Source organism: Octodon degus, unplaced genomic scaffold, assembly GCF_000260255.1.
Source record: "Octodon degus isolate 3935 unplaced genomic scaffold, OctDeg1.0 scaffold00266, whole genome shotgun sequence".
NCBI lineage: Eukaryota > Metazoa > Chordata > Mammalia > Rodentia > Octodontidae > Octodon > Octodon degus.
This window is the reverse complement of record NW_004524842.1, coordinates 1,697,721-1,707,588: the sequence shown is the minus strand read 5'-3', so window position 1 is coordinate 1,707,588 and position 9,868 is coordinate 1,697,721. Positions and strand designations below refer to the sequence as shown.

Genomic DNA, 9,868 nt, shown 5'->3' with positions numbered 1-9,868 from the left:
GCCGGGGCGTTGAACCGCGCGGCGGGGCCGGGAGCCAGGGATCCGCCGGAGAGCGGCGGCCCGGGACGGCTGCCGGAGGGGCGGCCGTGCGTGGATGCGGCGGGAGCCCGAAGCCTCGAGCAGCCGGCGCCGACTCTGCCCCCGGGCGCCCTATGGCTTGAAGGTAAGCACCAACCTGATAGAGCGACGGGCGGCTCGGGCACCAGGTGGGGTCACGGAAGAGAGGGAGCGCTGAGGACTGCGCCGAGGACCGGGACAGGGGCAGGGGCCGGGGCCAGAAGTTTGTCCGGTCACTCCGGAGCCATCCCTCTCCCTCCGTCCGCCCTGGCGCGAATCCTCGCCCACGCACAGCGGGTGCGACTCGCGCAGTTCTCCGCCGAGAGCTGAGTGAGCCCCTCGGAGGGCACCAGGTCCCGACGACCTGGGCGGGCACTTTCCGCCCTGCACCGGAGCCTGGGATCCTAGGGCAGATAGCCAGTTTCCTACTACCTCAAAAGAAGAAGAAGGGCTGTTTGGGGCAACTCTGTATCGGTGACCGATAAAAATCGAGAGTTTTTAGTTTCAAAGGGCAAAAGCCAAAGGATAGGACAGAAGGCTATTTTCGCCCGCTTCCGTGTTTAACGCTGTCCATGGTCCTGAATATCCGTTTTTTTCTGTCTAGTTTTTGAGCTCCGTTTGGGGTCCTGGGAAGTGCGGGTGACTGTGGGGACAGTAGCAGAGGCGACTGTTCAGTTCTGGAATGGCCCGTGAGTCCCTCTAGGTCGGAGTCCACAGACAAGAAACATCCCTGAGCTCCAGATAGACGTCTTCCCATCCCTGTCTGTGGCAAGAAGCCTGTGAACGCATCCTCTTGAGGTGCAGAGGCGAGAGGCTGCCTGTGCATCCACACAGCAGTCTTCACCATGGACACAGCGACAGCGTGCTACCTCCGTAGGGATGAGCCCTCGCTCTCAGCCGCAGGGAAGCTCTCTGAGCAAGTCACTCTAGGCCCACCTGGCACCTCAGTACTTTTGGTACTGGGCTTCCTGAGGGCAGGGGAGATACAAGGTGCTTTGCAGATCTTCTCCCAGATCCTTATGCACATCCAGTTGTTTCTCACTTTTGGCCAGGCTGCAAACCTTTCAGTGTACTCCTTGCTCCTCTCTCCGGAACTAGACATTCAGCGATCCTTCCCACCACCAGATGCAAATACCAGTGCTTGTCTCTGATTCATCCTGCAGGATTAGGACCACTTGAAAAAAAATTCTTTTCATTTTTTTCCCCCAAGTGCTGCTGTTTGATGAGGTTGAGCAGAGGAAGGTCTTTGTGAAATATGACCCATTTCAAGAGAATCAGCTAGCTGGTTTGTTGGGTTTCAATCCTTGTCTTGGACTTCTTTACTTTGTATTCAAAATAGCATATTTGTTTCCAGGAATGTTGACACTGTCTCTGGACTCAGACAACTGAGGTTTGGAAGGGTGAGGCTTACCTAGTGCTAAATGAGGGTCATGGCCTCCCCATCCTTGGTCTCTTGAAAAATGCTCTGAGTTTCTTCCACCTTCCTTGCACAGCCTGAAGATGAAAGGTGACTGGGAAATGGAGAAATTCTGATCTGTTGCAGAGGTCCTAAGCAGCATTTCTATAAGAGGTTTTTTAAAAATGAACTCTGTGCATCTGAATCATCTGGGAATCTTTTAAAGATGCATAGTTTTGCTTCTTCCCTGAAGAAATGCTGAGTGAGAATCTTAAGCTGAAGCCCAGAAGCTTATATATTAGCAATATTTCTGGACGGTTGGTATGTACACTGGGTTAGGGAATCACTTCTCATAAAAGTTCAGACTCCTTAGAGAATCTGTGCATGTTTTAAAATTAAGGGATTTGATTTATGCCATTATCCCCTGAAGTTATGCATGCTACATTTGTCAAGTAAGAGGTTGTCAGTTGAAGGATTATCCAAATGAATCAATCCCTTTGCTTAACTAAAGGATGGGGCTGGACCTCTCTCCCAGGATCCTACTGGGATTTTTTTCTTTCTAAAATAGGTTCTTGACTTCCTTAGGAATCACCAATATGGCTGCAAGTGGATTTGAGTAAATACTAAGTGCTCCACTGTGGGGCCAATCTAGTGTGTCACTCCTACCCTCTCCTTCTGCGTGAGTTGTGGTCTTTTGTTATGAACTTGCTGTGATCTGCAAACTCAACTACTCCCCAAATGCCAAGGAATAATCATGTCAGCCTAATAGTACATCACATTCCCTCAGGCCAGTGGCCACTCATGCCCTCCTGGCAGTGGCATATTGACTACATTGATTAAATTCTTGTGCTCCACGAACAGGCAGGCTTGTGGAGGTGAAGCAGCCAGTGATGATGCTTGTAGCTAGCCAGTCTTCTACTTTGCTTGAAGCTTTTGGATTATTTCTATCTAAATTATGCAATTATAATTTTGAGAGTGATGTCAAAGAACCTGAAAATACAAAAAATCCTCCTGTTCTTCCTCTTGTACCAAGAGATGCAAAAAGGAGCTCAGGGCATCATCAGAAATAGGGCTTCAAATGCCACTGGGATTGACCTGCTGAAGCCAGACTGGTGTGACGTCACCATTCTCTGAGTAAACAGGAATAAGGGGAAAGATATATGAACTCTGCCTGGAGAGAGGCCTCTCCATCTACTCATCAAGTGGAAGTCATACTGTGATGCTGAGACAGAGAGTGGTTGTGAAGTGGTTGTGTGTGTGTGTGTACACGTGTGCATGGAGGGGGGTAATGGAATCTCCTTGTGCCAAGTCTGTCCTCCTAGTGTCTCCTATTTTCTGACCTGTGGCTCTCTTATTCTCCCTCTTCTGTGATTTAATGCTTATGAATCTCCAGCAACGAAGGGGTTTAACACTTAGGGAACAGAGAATGAAAGTTGAGATTTTGTCAAGATCCCAAGCTAGGTATGCAATATCTCTCAGAATCATTGTCTATCAGCAGGTCACACTAACATAAGATTTGACATCTTAAAAAGAATGTAGAAGATGGCCCAGTCGCTTGCATTTATGCCGACACATTATTTACAGGACTTTCAGTTTCTTAGATTACTTGGGCCCTTGAGACGTTTTTCTGTACGTCTCTGTGTCCTAAAAGGGCATTTTTCTGGAAATACTCCGTATCTCTCCTACTATTAAAGTTATCTCAAAAAACAATGGTATCAAATTTCTAGGGCCTGGGTCCAAAGCTTAGACTTGTCAGCCCAGCTTCTTCATCCCAGCAAGTGCTCTACCTTTTGGAAACCACAAGCCACAGAAAGGGCACAACTCAGTTTAGCTTCTCAGTCACCAATTTCCTCTATACGTGATCTGGTACATAGATGACCCTAGCGCAGTATCCCTTTCTCCCACCTTCCCTTATCAAGAATGCATCTTGTGGCCCTAGGAAAATCATAGATTTGGCTGTGAAAGGATATCTGTCTATGTGTCAGTGCGTCTGTGTGTCTGTCTGTCTGGAATGAATGTATATTCATTACAAATCTCCCTGATGCATGATGGAATTGCTAAATATGTTGCTCACTTGCCATTTTGGGTAATAGATGGAGATTGTCTCCATCCTTTTTTAATTCCTGTAATATTATTAAAAGCCAACATTTGTATACTCCTGCCTCTCACTTATCTCCATCACCAGTGAAATTTTTCTTTCTTTTTTCTAAACAAGGCTTTATTTATTTATTTATTTATTTATTTATTTATTTTGAAGAACCAGGGATTGAACTCAGTCCCTTGTGCTTGCCAGGCAAGTGCTTATCCTACTGAGCTATCTCCCCGACCCCCTAAACAAGGCATATTTAAACTAACTGTGTAGACCAAGCTGGACTTGAGCTCAAGATGATCTTCCTGCCTCAGACACTCAACTAATGGGATTGCATCCTGTTTTTTTTTAACAATAGAATCATAACATCTAAATGCATACGTGTGGAAAATAGCTTGACTACAGAGCTAGTATAATGGAGGTGGAAGAGAAATAAAACTATAAGACACAATCACTTGGCTTGTTTCTGTTTGGGTCCAGAGAAGAGAAAGAAACTTGTCTTGTGACCTGCTCTTCCCCCTCTGTCTCCTTCACCTCAGCCTGACCAATGGGTTAGCACCCTTAGCAGCCAGGGTGCCTCTGAGAGTGTGCACCCCCCCCTTCCTAAGAGACATGGGAATGCATCTCTGCAGAGCAGCCAAGGCTCCCGCTGGCTCTGTATGGGAGGAGTCAGTGATGACTCACTAGGGCCTAGGTACTCCCTTCTCCCCAGATAGAAGCACCTGCCCTGCTGAGGTGCCCCAAACTCAGAGACCCAGAGGCTTCTGGGAATGTTTTGTAGATTACTGGGCAATATATGAAGGTGGGAGCAGAGAAGAGTTCCTGGGAGCTCTCAGAATAGACTGATGTTAAATATGCATTGGATATAGACAATGGCTTAGTGCATTAGAGTAATTTTGTTATAATTTGTTGGTACCTGCAAGGATTTTCACTTTTCCCAAGAGGAGACAAGGGAAGTATTTGTTGTTCATAGACAGGCCAAGGGAAGACGGAGCCTTTGTTTTCCTGGAACCCACTGAGTGATGTCACAATGCTCATAGACAGGATGTGAGCCAAGCCAGGAGACTCAGCCCCAGGGGCCTCTGCTCAGTCCTGCCTTCCAGGACTTCCCTCAGTCCAGAGCTGTGATGTCTGGGAGACAAAATGTGTCCTGGGGTTTGTCCGCTGGTCACCAGGCTCCTTCAGAACATGCCTGCCCTTCTTGTTTCCACCCCCGGCTCATTGTTATTGTTTGGGTCTAAGTGGCCCAGCAGGGGAAAAGCATTAGAAATGAAATTATTTTTGTTGCATGCTGTATAATTGCCTCCATTCCTTCCTGTTACCCCAGGCAGCAACATCACTAGCAACTCCTCAGGAAGCCTGAGTCCTGGGAAGTGACTTACTCTGAAGCATCCTTGGAATGGTTGCTTTGGGCAGGTGGTTCTGTTGAGCAGTTGGTCCCTCCATGGCAGGCCCCATCATCATAACAACCCTTATGTGTCATACATGTGCTATGTGCTATGTCATACTCAGTGTTCAGCCCTTGACATGTGCCTTTTTTTTTTGAGGAACTGGGGATTGAACTCAGGTCCTTGTGCTTGCCAGGCAAGTGCTTATTCCACTGAACTATCTCCCTGGCTCCATGTGCTTTTAATTTCAATTCCTGATCCCACATCAACTTTATACGCAAGGAGTTTTTTTTTTTTTTTTTTTTTTTTTTGCAGTCCTAGGGACCAAACTCAGGAGACACTGATGCTGCTGAGCTATCTCCTCAGCCCAATCATCTCCATTTTGCAGAGGAAGAAGTTTAGGTTTATAGAGGTAAGGGTCTTGCCCAAGATCACACAGTTAATGGATGAGGTAAAAGTTCAAAGCTAGACTATCTGATGCTTAAATAACAGCTCTTTCTCATTTATGTAAGTGGAATAAATAATGAAAGGCAGAAGAACAGGGGTAAGAGGATGCTTCTAATGAACTGATGTGACAGTGAATTTTGCACACAACACCAGGAAAGTGAGGCAAAGAGACAGCAGGGTGAGGGGAAGGATGAATGAACTCTTTGGGATTCTTAGATTTAAGAGCCAGTTTTCCAGTATTGTCTGGGCTTTGGTGTGGGCTTCTTTGGATAAGACACATGGAGAACACAAGCAATGGGGGCACAGGAGAGGGAGGGAGGAGCAGAAACGAGGCAGGAACAACTACCCCGATCCAACGCTGCAGGAGGCACAAGGGAGGAGGTGTGGATGGATGATCTGCCAGGCTTGTCTGGAACTGTGATAACACCACCTCCTGCCCTACATCCCTTTGAGTAAATGGAACTGTCCAAGGATGAAAACCAGACTTCTGCCAACACTTAGGCCTTTTTGTTGCTTTGTTATGACCGTGGATGAAAGCTTGTTATCTCCAGCATTAAGCTTTTTGATTAAATAGAGAAGTGAGGGTAGGGTGGCTTAGCATTTTGCACAGACAGAAGAGTGACTTGTGAGCACTTTCCTTAAATACTACCTGAGCAGCTGGTTTTTGAAATATGCTAAAAAGGATTATGGCCTCTTGTTGAATCTCAAAAGGAGGTTTATGAATGATGTGTACCCATGTCTGTTTCCCTGTTGGAGTACTTTAAAAGCCATGAGCAAGTTGTTTAGCTGCTCTCACCCTGAATTCTTATCTTCAGGGGTATATGTGAGTACAGACTTACTGTGTTATAGTGATTAATGAAAATAATAGGTAATGTGCAATCCCCAGGTGTTAACTGTAATGACTGTTGCTATTGATTAAAAACCTTAAAGGGGAACATTTCCAGCTGTTGTCTTTTTCACTAGTTTAGTACCTGATTTTACACCTCTGGAATTATGTTCCTAAATCTTTTGCAGAATTCCTAAGTGCAGCTCTCTTTTATGTTCTCCATGTACCTTCACAAATTTTTTTGGTGATCACCCGTTAGAAGCTCTTACCTATCTCAAGTGAGAATGGATTGAGCTGCTTGTCATCCTCCTGAAGTAAGTGTTGCTTAATTCCTGTCTCACCCCACATGGGTTAGGAAGAATCATCGTGCTTCTTGATCACTCTGCATAACCAAGGGTACAAAGTCTTTTCTAGGGATCTGGAGAGAGGTGAGGGTGATGATCATTCTTCATCGTTCTAGAGGGAACTTTGTTTCATCAAAAAGGCTGGCCAGGGAGGTCCTCATGAAGAAAGTAACATTGAGAAAAACCTAAAGGATGCAAGGAGACAACTTGTTCAGACATAGAATGACAGACGTTCAGCATAGGAGTATCATCCATTCTGCATATATTTTAAGCATTTAAAAAAGCTGTCTTGTTTTCCTTTGGAGCAATAGTGACAATACTCTGCATTTAGAGCTCCTTATTTTATGGTACTGAGAATTGAACCCATAGCCTTCCCAATGAGATATATCCCAACCAGCTGCCCCCTTTATTTTGAGACAGGGACTTGCTAAGTTGCAAATTTGCCTTGGCTATGCATGAAATTGTGATCCTCTGGCCTCAGCCTACCAGTGTGCTGGGATTATAGGCCTGTGCCACCATGCCCAGATTGCTTTTAATTGTCAAAATCCATTAAGCCTTAATAATCCATTTCAGACTCTCAAATCCACAATCCCTATTACTCCTTATCGTAGCCTTTTGAGACAGCTGTGGTAAGTCCCATTTTTGCAGATGTGGCCACTGAAGCTCAGAGAAGTTAAGTGAGGCTTTGCAAGAGTCACAGCACTGCCCAGTCCACTGCCTGATGATGCCTCTTGTACTCCTTATACAGCCATCTTAATATTTAGTGCTAATTTTTTCCATCACCCATTTTTTCCACTAAACTTGAAGTAGAGAATCTGTCTCGTATTTCTCTGGAAAGAGTTGTAACTTAAAATGATGCTGAACACCTGGTAGTCACTTGAGTTGAGTTGAGTGAGTGAGTGGGTGGCTGATGGGTCGGTACACAATTGCTTGTTTCTCTGCAGCTGCACCCTCTCTCTGCTTACTTGAACCCCTTCGAGAGGGTCTGCCAGTGTCAGTGACATCCCTCATGTCCCGCAAGTCAGGAAGATGTTTCCCGCTTTCTTTCTCTGGCTCTCCACTATCCCTCTCTGGCTGCCCTTAGAAGGTAATTTGGTTGGGATGCTTCACAGTTGTGCAGGGCATGGAAGTGGAGGGACACTGAGCTCCCCTCAACAGGCTTACACAGATATGAAGGTGGCAGATGCACTGTCAAGAAAATGCATTCAGATGTTTTGGTTCAGGTCATCCTGAAGACCTGAAAACACAAAGGGTAGAGCACTTGTTGGGGGACATTCTTTAGTGTGCTGGGTGGATTCCATGTTTGACACAGGAGCTTACTTTGCGAACCTACACTGGTCAGTTTCAGCAGTACAGTATGCAGCATTCTACCTGGGACGCTCCAAAAATAGCAATAACGAAGCTGTCATTCCTGAAAAAAGTAAGCTGTGTACCACCTACCCATGTACTTATTCAGTATCATGGTAATTCAGAGGGTAGAAACCACAGTGATTTAGGCTCAGATCTCTGTTCTGCCACTACCAAATTGCGTGACCTCAGTCAGGTTACTATGACCTTGTTGAGATGCAGAGTTTGGCCTATTTGTTTTTGAATGACCATAGCACTTACTTCTGGGTAAAGTAAATGAATAAAGCACTGAAGTGTTTGTCCTAGCGCCTGACACGTGGCAAAATCTCAAGAAACATTCACTGTCATTGTCCTTATTGTAATTATCAAGAGGCATAGAAATATCCACAGGACACTTCCCAGCCTGTGCTCTAAATTATATCTTCTCTCTTAAGATGAAAGACGCTATTGCAGATAAGGCAGGGAGACAAGGCGGGACCTGACTGAGAGTGTTATCCTTGGAGGAACCCAGCATCTCCCAGAAAGCAAATAAGAGCTGGACTAGAGCTCCTTCTGACCCACAGCCTTGTCTCCACACCCTTCTATCTTCAGTCTCAGCATAGGGCAAGAAATTCAGTGACTAAAGAGAGGTGCTTAAGGAGAAGATAGTACAAGGTGAAGGACACTTGACTTCATTCCAAGACAGTCAAGGAGCTGCTTTGGAGGACTGGACCTTGGCAACAAAATAATTTTATTTGTTTAAATAGCATTAAAAATAAAACTCAGAGAAATGCTGGAGGGGTGAAGGAACTAATGGTCCTCAAAGGAGCAAGACAGGAAGAAGAGCAGGAAGGCGAGGTTGTAGCTGTCCAGGACAGTGGTGCTGAAAGCCTGGATGATGGTAGGGAGGACAGGAAAGGTCTGAAAGTTCACAAGAATTTCATGAATGATAGGGTATGGAAAGTGGAAGGTAGGGAGAAGAGAAGGACGATTTAAGCACAATGAAGCAAGAGGATTAAGGATGTGATGGTTTGTGTCTAGTTGTCCCCCCAAAGGCTTATCTAGTCAATGGGGCAGGCTTCTAGAGTTTTTGATTAATTCAAGATTCAGTGTGGGGATTATGGGTGTGAATGCTACCCCTGCCCTGGGGCAGATAATCTGCATCACAATATAAGGAGGTGAGAGAGGCAGGCTAGCTGCCGTAGTCACTGTCTCTCCCTTTGCTCTTTGCTGTTTTCCACCACCATGAACTGCTGCCCTCTGCCATGTGCAACTCTGCCTTAGAGCTAGCCAAATATAGACAAACCTCCACTAGCTGTGAACTAAATAACCCTTTCCTTCCTTAATTCTGGGTATTGGGTATTTTTGTTCCAGCAATGAAAGAAGAGTAACTAAAAGATATTGGTAAAAGTATCTGAATATTGGGATAGAAATCTAAGTCACAAGGGAGAGTGAAGGTAGGCTGTGAATATTCAGAGGAAGACAGAATCAGTGGAGTGATGGTGTTGGTGAGGTCAGAGAACTGGTGTGTAGGGAATAATTGAGCAATTATCTGGGCTACAGAGGTAGTTGTGGTTGGAATGGATGATGACAGGGTTCAGAATGTCTTCGTGGAACTAGGTCACTGAAGAAGAGGGGGCGGTTGGAATAAGGAGGTCAAGGAGCTGAGAAGTGAAGATGTTTCAAGCTAATTCCATTCACCTCAGTGGCAGGACCAGAGCTGGAGCAGAAGACAGTGAATGAGATGCCAGAAAGGGAAGGTGTCCAGCAATGTATAGGTGACAGTTACAAGGAGGAAGAGAGGATCATGGATGGATAGCCTGCTCCTCTAGGAAACAGGGGTTTAGCAGTGGATAAGGAAAGTGGGAAAGAGATGGAGGGCTAGTGGGGGCAGAAGTAGTGCCTCAGGTGACACTGGTGCAGAGACACCACAGAGGCGGTGTGGCTCATGTCGCCTTCTAGATCTTGTCACACTGCCTTCCTTTCTTGCTCACC

General features: G+C 45.9%; 1 protein-coding gene across 1 annotated transcript in view; it reads left to right on the top strand.

Moving 5' to 3' along the window:
• The window catches only part of Drd2 (dopamine receptor D2), a 58,056-nt gene continuing 48,188 nt past the window's right edge, over positions 1 to 9,868 (top strand). The window contains exon 1 of the mRNA XM_004646372.2: positions 1 to 163. The gene's annotated coding sequence lies outside the window, so the exon portion shown is untranslated. The remainder of the gene's footprint in view (positions 164 to 9,868) is intronic.